The following is a 12527-nucleotide window of genomic DNA, read 5'->3' on the forward strand; positions in this document are numbered from 1 at the left end:
TCTTTTAGTTTAATTTCCATCCGTCAGATATATATCAGATGGTCTATATTGCAAGATGGCACACGTACCATCATCACCAACTCGGTTTTTATAAAATAAGAAATATAAGTATGGAGATACAAACGTATTATCGATACTTGCTTTCGTAAACTAGCATCTACATTCTATTCAACGCCTCGGCATGTGGGGCCTTAGCACAATGACTTCTCGACTGTGTAAAACAATAATTTTCCCGTCGCCGACAAGGAGGGGGTGACGGCGGCGCACTTTTTGGCTTGCTCTAGTCCTAGTAGTCATACTAGGTGGTCTAAGCACGTGTAGATTTATTCTTTTTCACGTCTCGTGTTCGCCGTACTGCCACGATTGTTGATGAGTAGACGGTAAGTTATTCATGGGGAAACCCTTGTTGAGCGTGTTTGCGAGAGAGAGAGAGCGTGTGCGATATGTTAGAGACTGAGGCAATGATAACATATTCTTTGTGTCTATGTGTGTGGAGGATAGAGAGAGACATGTACATGGGGCTTTGTGTTGTGTAACGTGGAGACACATATACATAATTAGAGAGTGAGTGTGTGAGATACACATGCGGACATGGGGAGAGATGAGGATCCAGATAAATAGGTGTTTGTGCGTGTCTGTGTGTGTTTGTGCACGTGTTTGTGTGTGACAGGGAGAGAGTGTATGTGGAGTAGAGAGACCACTGATGATGTAAACCTAGTATAAGGGAAGGGGGAATGGTGTGACATGTGTAGTAGCGAGATAGAATGGGTGCGGGCGGGGGAGCAGACTATTTGGAAGAGACATCGAGTTTGTGTGTGGGAGAGGGGTGTGAGAGCGAGAGAAAGAGAGAGCTAGCAACGAGAGAGAGAGAGAGAGACAGAGACAGAGAGAGAGAGACAGAGAGACAGAGAGAGAGGAAGAGAGGGGGCGAGAGGGGTTGTTTGTGTGCATAAATGGCGTATAGATAGGGAGACAATGTTGATGTTGTCCGAAATTGGCCTATGAACGGAGACGCAGGGGAAGCGAGTCATCGTGTGTGTGATAGGGACTTCATGAGAGATCTAGAATAGATGGTGTAGAGAACAATGTGCAAAATCGAGAACGATTATACATTAGGGAGCTATGCAAAGAGTCACGACATATATGAATACAGGGAAGGAGCTGGGGCGGGTCCGCATGTGGGAGAGATAGAAAGAGGAGAGTGGTGCACAAGGAGACAAAGTGTGCTTGTTTGCAGTGGGGGTGGTGTGTGAGGTGAGTGCGCGAGAACCACATAACTAGGGAGATAGATGTTTGGGGGCGACGTTTTGTGTGTATGGGAAATATACACTCTACATAGTGCGTGTGCTTGGGTAAGAGAGATAGCGGGAGACCTAGAGAATGAGGGAAGAGATGTGTGCATGCCCGGGAGACAAAGTGATAGAGACCTATGTTGGGGTCTGGACTTTACAAGAGAAAGGGGTGTTAATGTGCTCGTGTGTTGGTGTCTGGGGGAGAGAACGACTTCTCTATGTGTGTGTGTATGTGTGTGGTGGGGGGGTGACTTCAGATAAAGAGTGAGGTGTCTATATTTGAGGGACTTTAGCGTAATTGAGATATTGTGCACTCATGGTTGATCAATTTGTTTCACAGTTTGTACTATGAGATAACGATACTTTCGAACATGCGTGATATACCTTGATGTACCAGAATTACAAACCTAAGATTGGAATTTTGGAATTTGACTCCATCATTAGCTTTTGTAATTCATTTAAACGGAGGTACATTTTTTAAGCCGGAATTTCGTGATTTCAAATTCATATATCAAACCTAGAGATAAACACATACGGGCATGTTCAAACTTTATAATCATTCACTTTATTCATACACATACACATTTTTGCTTTTGTCATCATATTTAGGATAAATACATTTGGAATTTCATTTGAATTGGACCATATGATGGTATTTGCTTGTAGTAGCTCAATGATCCATATTTGAATTGAATGGACAATCTAAGTTTCGAGTTGGAGACATTGATTTTCAAAACTTGCACATTTTTTTGCATGCAAAACAAGCAAATTGTCGGCCATGATATCATAGTTGGCCGTACGAGAGCAGAATACTTATAATTTTAGGCGCCAAAAGCTTTCAAACTTCCCGCTCACATCAAAATATCATGCGCCCGAAAGTTTAGCCCTAGATATTCCTGTTTTAACCCTGCCACATGAACGGAAAAGGGCTGCTTTGGTAACTCCATTGTTTTCCCCTCTTTGCCCCCAACATTCTTCCCCAGAGCCCCTCCCCTTCCCCTCCCCGACCCCTCAACCATGGCAAGCCGCCGAATCTAGTCCTCCGCCGCAGCGGTGGACCTCACACCCCGTCGGATCTACCTTCTGCACCTTGGAACCCCCAACTGCCAACTCACCACTTCACTGGAGCCGCTTCAGCGACTGGCTTGTCCACCACTCCAGATCTCCTTGACCGCCATCATGGTCCACCACATCAGATCTGCTTAACTGGCACCCTCGTCCACCACAGCGTACGCCCTTCACTGACTCCCTCGTCCGCCCCTTTGCTGACCCTTCATACAAGCCCTCGTCCTCGGCAACAGATCCGCCTCACCGAAAGCACTGTACAATGCACCCGCTGAAGCCTTCGTCCACTGCACCGGACCTGCTCCATGGACACCATATTCAACTCCACCGGCCATGCTTTACCAACGCCGCAGCCTCATCAGGTTATTTCGATTTGTACTCCTTCGGTTTTTCTCTTTATCGTGCAACTGTTCACTTACCACAGATGAGCTTTCTTGTATGTCAACAGGCACCGCAACCGTAGCACCGGAGCCACTTCAGCGACGGCGACAGCCGGCCCAAACTCAACCGCAACACGAGCACCATCGACGATCCTTAGCTATCAAGTACGACAACGATACCCATACGCCACCGAGAATCAGGTACTATCATCCAATGGCCAGTGCCTACGTTCACTTTCCTAGCATAAGCACCGCACCTTTGAATTTCTTCAGGGCATCATTCAGTTCTTCATGGGACGCGTTATTCTACTTGCACCTGTAGGGCCATACTTCTGGCAGTGAACATGTTACATGTGCTAAATTACATACCAGTGCACATATAGTTAATATGCTTTAGTTTTGTCTGATGCCACCTATTTGTTCCATTAGACAGGTTAATGTTCTCTATGCTTAATTACACATCAGCAAACTAGCATGTGGTTCCGCTGCTTTTTGTTCATTTTACCCTACATTTTCTGATGCTAGCTATTACATCACTGCTCCGAGCCTCTGTTCATTACTTGTTTGTGTGTTCTTGATCTTCCCTAGTTGCATGACTAATTTGATGCTTCTATTAATTATGGAGCTGCCAACCCCATCAAGCAAAATATTTGTTCTTTTGGGGCTGGCACCTCGAACAAGCATAAAAATAGAGGGAAGCAGATATATTGTCGTGTATGCACACACCCTTATTTCATTAGTTTATATGAACCATTGATGATCAATTCGGACCAGTGCATGCGATTAAAATTAATTTTACCTAAATAGATGGTGCAGAATAAACTATAACAACTAGATTTGCAACCACAGGATGATGACGATATTTTCAAAGAACATTGCAACAGCAGCTAGGCTTAACAACAACATATGGTAAGCCAATGTGTTTTAGTACATGTGAAATGTAATGCGAGTGGGCTGCTTTCTTGGCTTGTGCCCTCAACGTGTAATCCTACCGAATTACAAATAGTTCAGTTGTCTGCTTTGCTGTATTTCTTGATTCGAATGCTTGTTTGTTGTTACACTATACCTGAGTTGGCCAATATGTCAGCAGTGCCTGTTGTACTATCGTAAAGAAATGCGTGCCTATTTCATTTGAGTCCTTAACTTTTCCTCTCAACTTCATCACAAGACTGTCTTTGTAGTTTATATGAGGCCACACTGTTAAGTGCTTTCTCAGATTATTTCAACTGCTTAGATTCCTTGGCAACTTAATATAGCGGTTGTACACTCCCTTTCAACTAGGGATGTCAACTGGGTCCCGTTTAATCCCAATTAAAGTCCACTAGTGGTATGATAGTTCAGAAGAGTTTTTGTATTTTGAAGAAAATGAACTAGGGAGGTAGCAAAAACTAACTAGATGGGACTGGCGGATGTCGTTTATTTGCCACTTACATCCCTAGTTCCATCTTACCATTTTAATTTCTTTTCGGCTGATGCTGCTTCGAACCATTCAAATATAGTTTGCCATGCTCGGCAATAATTCGTCCGTCGTTTACCATGTAAGCTTACTGCCTGGATCATATGATAACTATCTCTTACTTATGTCTAGCGGAAACCTTTCAGGATGCCGTTCACACTAGAACACAATGTACAACCCCAGAATCTATTTGTGGAAGCAGTGCGCCATCCATGTTACAAGATGGAAGCAGTTTAGAGGCAACACCGCCGGAGAGCAGTCTGAGCACAACTATTATAGTGCTTGAGGCTCTACTAGAGGCAGAAAGAGATGGTGTGGCTGCCATGAATGAGGTAATCTTTATCTTGGAAATTACGGAATTAGCTGCACACATTATGCAAGCAACCCAAGAATTGGAGGAAGTAAGAATGTTGCATTTGAAGACGGAGGAGGTCCTGCTGTTTCTGCTATCTGAAGCCCAAGGTAATCCCGGTTCTTCTTTAGATACCAGTTGAAATTGTCATTAGATTATTGTACTTGCATGTTGTGTCATGTCACTGAATCGATTATGTTGCAAGACCCCTATGTTGTCCGGAATTCCATGTTGTCCATGTGTTGTAATGATCCGAATTTTTTAGGCAAGGTAATCCTCAGTACTTGTATGATTGACATAAGGTGAACTGTTTTTCATGTGAGCATATTGTATTGGATGAAATAACTATTTGAATCAGAGTGTATCCAACCTACTAAATTTGAAGATCACGGAATTTCTAAATCATAATCATATATAAAGGTGGAATAAATCTTTGTTGTGGTGTTGAAGAAATAAATAACAAAATGTATAATTACCTATGGATATTCGTAATTGAATACAAATTGGATTTGAATTTAGTTTGCCATGTCCCAGGGCAAACGTGAATGCTAATTCTCCCAAGTTTTGAACGAAGCGGCTAAACACCCACTATAATTTGTGGGTTGCCCGAAGCAAGTGTTTGCGAGATGGAAATTACTGTCTACCCCTGACACTAAGTACATCCTTATCGACCGGATTTACACTGCTGTCGATAGGGGTAGACTAGTAACTTCAATCAGACGTGACACGACGGCCTCTGAGCCCATTCAGACACGGTGGGTGCCCAACGTGGGCGGCAGAACACATTTGATTCAAGCTCGTCCGAAAGACATGTGTCTCTTCCTCCATTTCCCCATTCATACACGGTGGGCGGCAAAACAAACTCTCCTCGTCCGAAATCGATGTAGGCTAATATTTTAAATAGGAGCAGATGTGTAACTTCCATCAGACGTGACACAACCGCCCTACCTGTCAGCCCCATTCGTACACCGTGGGCGCCAACCGTGGGCGGCAAAACACCCTCTCCTCGCCCGAAATAGTTACCGGCAAATATTTGGGAGATGCGAGATTACCGTCCTATCCCCAACCGACTCGATGTCCGAAATTTTAAATGAGGGATAAGTTCGTAACTTTCCCCCATTTCAGAGAAGCGCGTCCCAAAGTTTGAGATCCCCCCTCCCCTCCATTTCCCCATTCATACACCATCGGCGGCATGACAACCTCGGCACTGCGGCTAGCCTCCTCCGTCCGCCACCCCATCCTCCACCTTGCCGGAGCTGTTACCCCTACCCCGTCGTCCACTGCAAGAGATGGACGTCTCTCATCCACGGCGCTGGACCAGGATCATTTCATCGCCTCCTCTCGCTTCATCGGCGCCGTCATCCACCTTGCTGTTGCCGCTCCTATGACCGCCTCGTCCACGGCAACAGGATATATCCCCTGACCCGGCTGTCTGCCGTCTAAAGTCTTCTTCCCCGCCGCCGACAGCCATCGCACCCGCAGCACCCTCAACATATCAGCATAGGCCTACACGGCGTCACAAGAGAGGCGGTACTCTTCCATATGTGCTTAAGTTATTGATCTCACCCGAAAAATTGATCGTAATTTGTTTACTGTACTTTTCTTGTCCGTACCAAATCGTAGTGTCTAGTTGAAAGCAAACATTGGTTGCGAAGTAGCTTTGTGCGGTTTGCACCTTCAGATCCGCCATGGCACAGGCACTATACTCGTAAAGCTTATGGTTTCCCCCCTTTATATTCACTACCATCATCGTAGCTGCTTCGTGTCGTGCTAGCACTGCTCCTCAAGACCTCAACCCAAAGCTTACGTGTTGAAATACGAATCTGATATGATGCTCATATCACTAAAATAGAGAATGTTTAATTGGTCACCTAATGTTCCTATATTCATTTCGAAAAGCATGTGCGCCACCCACTGGTCCAGCTAGTTTCACTTTCCTGATTTTTCTCTTGATGCTTAGGGTTTTCCCCTTTTATCTACTCTACTATGATCTGCGTAGGTGCTTTCTGTCGTACTGGCATTACTCCACCCTTCAAGCTAAACAACACAACACTCAGAATTCAAAAGCTAGTTGTTCAAATATGATTGTGATATGATACTGATATTAGTTAACCGACACTTTTAATTGGTTAGCTAAAGGTCCCACTTGAGTTTCCAAATGCATGTCGCGACATATAGAGAGACAACATAATTGCATTTCTTTGTCACTTGTTGACCGTACTTTCTTGTCCATACCAAATCTTAGTTGTTATTTCAAAGCAAACATCGGTTGCTAACTACCCTTTGCGCGGTTTGCAGCTTCAGATCTGCCATCCCACTGCCACGGTCAAGACTGTACTCATCATGCTTATCTTTTCCCCATTTTATGATGACCACAATAAGCCTATGTGGTTCGTGTCGTAATAGCACTGCTCCACCCATCGAGCTAAACAAGCTTAGTTGTACAAATTCATATATGATATTATTGCTGATATTAGTAAAACTGAGAGAGGTTTAATTGGTGAGCTAAATGTTCCTACTTTAGTTTCGAAATGCATGTGAGCCACATATGGAGACCGGGAAGAATAGTATTTCTCTGTGCGCTCTGGTTCATCATGGGTGGCCAACCGACATTGTATTGGAAGACTTGTAATATCTTCAACCTGCTTGCTCTTCTGCTCTTCTTTAAGATGATACTCTTCTCTTGCGGTCGACTGGTCAGGTCGAGTTGTTCTCCCTTAGTATATTTTGAATCTGTCAGGTCAGGTCAACTTGTTCTTCTTTACTATATGTTGAAGCTATCATCTTCGAAGTGTCATCACTTCTGGAGCTCTCATATTTTGAGTAGTAGGCCACATTATATTAATGCACACAACAAATTACAGCATGCATGACATCTTTTAAAAGAGTTACAGAGATAGCACAAAGGGGTTTACAGGGAGGCAGTATTGGATTAGAATCACTTCTGCATTACATAGAAAATCTCACTTGTTTTTATGTTTTCATGCATGTCAGATATTGAACATTATCAAAATAGATATGAGAATGGGCGCACGAGAGGAATATTGCGGAATGATCCACTGGCTAACAAACTTGGCATAGTGGAGGATGGCCTATCTTATTCACCCATCAAGGTGCTTGCTCTAGTTTTGCAAAGTTGTATTGGTCGCACATATTTTGCATCTGACCTCTTGCATTACTTCTACTTTGTTACACCATCTGCTTAGTTTAAGCATCATATATGATTATATGCCATACGTATCCATTTTCTGTACCTATTCCATGTGTCGTCACACTATGTTTTTCCAGTCAAATGTTGTTCTTTCGTAATAGATGTACAAAAGGAAGAGGGTGAGTGCAGATCCTCAAGGAGTACAAACTATGTATTTGGAAAAGGTAGTGATACCTGTTAAATCAGATAGATCAGTAGCCACAGAAAACACAAGCCCAACTGTACCACACTTTACCCCTACTCCAGTGGCCAAACCCCTATTAGAACTGCTGGGAGCCCAGCGTCAGGTACTGTCTATGATATCAATTCAAAATTTGAACTCCTAAATTTCTTCTTGTGCCTTACCTTCTCTCTTGTATGAAAACTAATTTCAGATGAATCTCCTTGCTCAAAGGATCATACGATCTCAAAACAATAATGGGCTCTACATTGCTCTCGTCAGTACCTCTCTCCCTTTTGCCTTGTAATGATGTACTTAATTAATTGCTATCTGATTATGTATCATCAGTCTGCACCTGAGCTTCATTATCCTCTATTTCTTCCAATATTATTTGATCTATATTTACTCTTTGCAAAATGTAGAATAGTGGCAACGCTTATAAAGAATTTTCTTTGGGGAATTTATTGAATTATCCTTCCATCAACATGGAGAAGGGCTTTGTCCAGCCCGTGTTAGCATGTAATGTAAGTTCATTCTTATCAAGCCTTCAAACTTTGTTCTAGTACAGAGTTGGATAGGCATCATTTCCTCGACTGCTGTTTGATTTGCTGTTTACATCTGATTGGATGTTTGCAACAACTACCAGTTTCAAATTGTAGTTGTAAAAACATGTTCCTTATGCAAAATAGATCCATTTATTTGCTTATATAATTGTGAAACATGTTACGTGTCTCCTTGTTTCTCTTTCAGAGTCGTATCTCTTACGCCAGGCAGAACTTTAGGGAAGATAGTGAGCCAAACCATCTTGTGGACAGTGAGATGACCCCAAGGTCCTGTCTTGATGAAGACAGTGAGTTGAAGCTACTCACCAGCAGGTGTGAGACAACCTCTGTGTAGTCGCTGCCTCAATCAGTTTGACTTCTTCAGTCTCAACTTAAAGCAGAAAGCCTTGCTTCAACTCAGCTCCGACTTGAAGTCAAAGATGCAATGAAGATGTCAAAGGACTGCCGTGCGCGCCATCAAGCCTTAAATCTCGTGTTGATGCATCTATTGTTGACACAACTGAGGTCTACTCAGCTTCTTCACCTGTTTGGGGGGCCCTTCCTGGCCAGGCCTAGTGCCTTCTGAAGTGCTCTCAGATTTGTATATTCTTTTGTCGGCGCGTTTATTTGCACTGGTGGCGAACTTTGATGCCCAGTGGATGTAATATGTGATAGTCATGATAGCCTAGCGTAAGTTGCTTGCTTACTTATTTCCTTGTTGTCTTGTTTATTTGTTTGCTTGTAGTCATTGTAGTTCTTTTTCCACGCTTTGCTAGTGGCTGCAATAACCTATTTTTTAAAACTAGGCTACAATAACCATGGGCTAATATTTACTGTAGTGACACTTGGCCTCCTACGGGCCATAGAAACAGTGGGCCTTCTAAGGGTCGTAGAAACAATGGGCTTTCTAAGGGCCGTAGAAACAATGGGCTTTCTACGGGCCGTATCATCAATGGGTGTTATACGGGCAGTATGATAATATGGGCCAATAACAGGACGCATTATGGCCGTAAACGGGCTAGAGTTGGAATCGTCCGTTCATGGGCCGACCATAATGGGCCATCAATAGGCCGTATTTCATGACGCTATGAAAACGGCCCAATGTATTAACGGACCACAAACGGGCCGACTGTAACCACGGGTTGAATTTGGCCCACAAGCAAAAAATGACAGTAACGGGCCGTAAGTAAACGAATGCTGGAAATGAGCCCAAGAATAAATGGGCTCCGAGAAGGCCGAAAGATAACATGGGCTGGAAATGGCCCAACGGAGTAACGGGCCGTTAATGGGTATAAAGTGATACACTTTTCATTACGGGCCAGTTTCACCACGGGCCGTTAATGGGTGTAAAGTGATACACTGTTCATTACGGGCCAGTTTCACCACGGGCCGTAAATAGGCCAAGAGTTACATAGGGCCTCATATGGGCTGAAATACGTCATGGGACATACATGGGCCAAAAGTGAAAACGGGCTAGAATCATATTGGGTGTCCTAGATGACGCTACTGGGCCTAATTCGGATAGGGCGTAACGGGCCTTGGGTTAGCGGGCTGTAAATGGGCTATATGCGAACAGGCCATTAACAGGCTTTCCATGGGCCAGCCCGCCACATTTTGACCAAGTCAAACGGGCCGGCCTTTTCACAGGAATGGGCCTCTGTTGGGCGGTGCCACATGTCGACGTATCATAAGCGCCTTCCGTCCAATGAGTGGATGACATCTGTCCCAACGATGAGCAGACACGTGTTTCCTCCAGCCAATGATGATTTTACACGTGGAAAATCCCCATTGGTCGAGGCTGTTAACGGGTTATCGGATCCAAAACCCGACCCGATAGCTTAACGGCGTTCCGTTATGGTGGATGCCATGTGTCGATCACCCTTGATTAAAGCACTTCTGTGACGCGCGATTTATCGTCATGGAAGTGGACACTTCCGTGATGATAATTTTGGTAATGTCATGGAACACTTCTACGATAGCACAGGTATGACTATCTTGATTCTATCATAAATTTGTCATGGATGTACATGCATGACAAAAAACACGACCTACTGTGACAAACACGTATCATCACGGAAGTGTATTTTTTTGTAGTGATAATGATATTCACCGCGCGCCTCAGCACTCATTGGATTGCACACATCAAATGTATTACTTCCAACAAGTTGCTCTCTTGTTCCATCTCACTGAATATGAGGCCTTCAGTCATCTTGCCCATGTGGTATGATTTGCACGTCTCAAGTGATTCAAAATCAAGTGAGTCCAAACGATCCATCTGTATGGAGTTTCTTCATGCATATATACCAATAGACATGGTTCGCATGTCTCAATCTTTTCAAAAACGAGTGAGTCCAAAGATCCATCAACATGGAGCTTCTTCATGCATTTTATACCAATATGACTCAAGTGGCAGTGCCACAAGTATGTGTTACTATCATTACTATCTTATATCTTTTGGCATGAACATGTGTATCACTGCGATCGAGATTTAGTAAACCATTCATTTTAGGTGCAAGACCATTGAAGGTATTATTCAAATAAACAGAGTAACCATTATTCTCCTTAAATGAATAACCATATTGCAATAAACATAATCCAATCATGTCTATGCTCAATGCAAACACCAAATAACAATTATTTAGGTTTAACACGAATCTTGATGGTAGAGGGAGCATGCGATGCTTGATCACATCAACCTTGGAAACACTTCCAACACATATCGTCATCTCACCTTTAGCTAGTCTCCATTTGTTCCATAGCTTTTTATTTCGAGTTACTAACACTTAGCAACCGAACCGGTATCTAATTCCCTGGTGCTACTAGGAGTACAAGTAAAGTACACATTTAATATAACGTATATCCAATATACTTCTCTCAACCTTGCCAACCTTCTCATCTCCCAAGTATCTAGGGTAGTTCTGCTTCAGTGACTGTTCCCCTCATTACAGAAGCACTTAGTCTCGGGTTTGGGTTCAACCTTGGGTTTCTTCACTAGAGCAGCAACTGATTTGCCATTTCATGGAGTATCCCTTCTTTCCCTTGCCCTTCTTGAAACTAGTGGTTTCACTAACCATCAACAATTGATGCTCCTTCTTGATTTCTACTTTCGTGGTGTCAAACATCACGAATAGCTCAAGGATCATCATATCTATCCCTGATATGTTATAGTTCATCACGAAGCTCTAGTAGCTTGGTGGCAATGACTTTGCAGAACCATCACTATTTTATCTAGAAGATAACTCCCACTCGATTCAAGCGATTGTAGTACTCAGACAATCTGAGCACATGCTCAATGATTGAGCTTTTCTCCCTTAGTTTGCAGGTTTAAGAAACTTGTCGGAGGTCTCACATCTCTTGAGGTGGGCACGAGCCTGAAATCCTAATTTCAGCTCTTGGAACATCTCATATGTTCTGCGACGTTTCAAAAAATGTCTTCGATGCCTCAATTCTAAACCGTTTAACATTACACACTAAACTATCACATAGTCATCAAAACATGTATGTCAGATGTTCGCAACATCCACAAACCACGCTCGAGGTTCAGCACACCGAGTGGTGCATTAATGACATAAGCCTTCTGTGCAGCAATGAGGACAATCCTCAGTATACGAACCTAGTCCGCATAATTGCTACTATCAACTTTCAACTAAATTTTCTCTAGGAACATATCTTAAAACAGTAGAACTAAAGCGTATGCTACGACATAATTTGCAAAGACCATTTGACTATGTTCATGATAATTAAGTTCATCTGATTATTTAATGAACTCCCACTTAGATAGACATCACACTAGTCATCTAAGTGATACATGATCCGAGTCAACTAGGCCGTGTCCGATCATCATGTGAGACGGACTAGTCATCATCGATGAACATCTTCATGTTGATCGTATCTACTATACGACTCATGTTCGACCTTTCGGTACCTTGTGTTCCGAGGCCATGTCTGTACATGCTAGGCTCGTCAAGTCAACCGAAGTGTTTTGCGTGTGTAAATCAGGCTTACACCCGTTGTATGCGAACGTTAGAATCTATCACACCCGATCATCACGTGGTGCTTCGAAACAACG

Source organism: Triticum aestivum, chromosome 6B (assembly GCF_018294505.1).
Source record: "Triticum aestivum cultivar Chinese Spring chromosome 6B, IWGSC CS RefSeq v2.1, whole genome shotgun sequence".
Classification (NCBI taxonomy): Eukaryota; Viridiplantae; Streptophyta; class Magnoliopsida; order Poales; family Poaceae; genus Triticum; species Triticum aestivum.